Raw genomic sequence first — 409 nt, 5'->3', positions numbered from 1 at the left:
CAAACTTTCTTTCTGGAATCCAAGTGTAGGAAGGCTTGAGCGTGATGAGCCACGGCAACAGGTCTGGAGCCGTAGGTCTGGACAGGGAAAACAGGACATTAACAAAAGCACCAGGAATATAACACTAGTACTAAGACTACGACTAAGTCTGGGTGAGGGGCAGGGAATGTTTTTTATTTTAGCAACACATTGAACTTTTGATTTCTGTTTTTTCAGTGTCTGTATTTTGAATTCTTTTTACATTTCAGTACGGTCATATTTGCCTCTGTTCTTGTAATGGAAATGTTTTTGGACGTATTATACTTTCATTCCTGTGGAAATGTTGGTATAATGATGGTGATGGTTAAATTGGCTAACCTTTTGCTGTTTAGGAAATGTATGTAACCCTAACCCTAACAAAACAAAAGTT

At 38.1% G+C, this 409-nt stretch overlaps 1 protein-coding gene across 1 annotated transcript in view; it reads right to left on the bottom strand.

Moving 5' to 3' along the window:
* Nucleotides 1-409, bottom strand: part of LOC116705482 (uncharacterized) — a 4,036-nt gene that overhangs the window by 3,468 nt on the left and 159 nt on the right. Inside the window, exon 2 of the mRNA XM_032541683.1 lies at nucleotides 1-77. This exon is cut by the window's left edge and continues 84 nt beyond it. The gene's annotated coding sequence lies outside the window, so the exon portion shown is untranslated. The remainder of the gene's footprint in view (nucleotides 78-409) is intronic.

Source organism: Etheostoma spectabile, chromosome 17, assembly GCF_008692095.1.
Source record: "Etheostoma spectabile isolate EspeVRDwgs_2016 chromosome 17, UIUC_Espe_1.0, whole genome shotgun sequence".
Classification (NCBI taxonomy): Eukaryota; Metazoa; Chordata; class Actinopteri; order Perciformes; family Percidae; genus Etheostoma; species Etheostoma spectabile.
The sequence above is the reverse complement of the archived record's forward strand: the minus strand, read 5'-3'. Positions and strand labels throughout refer to the sequence as shown.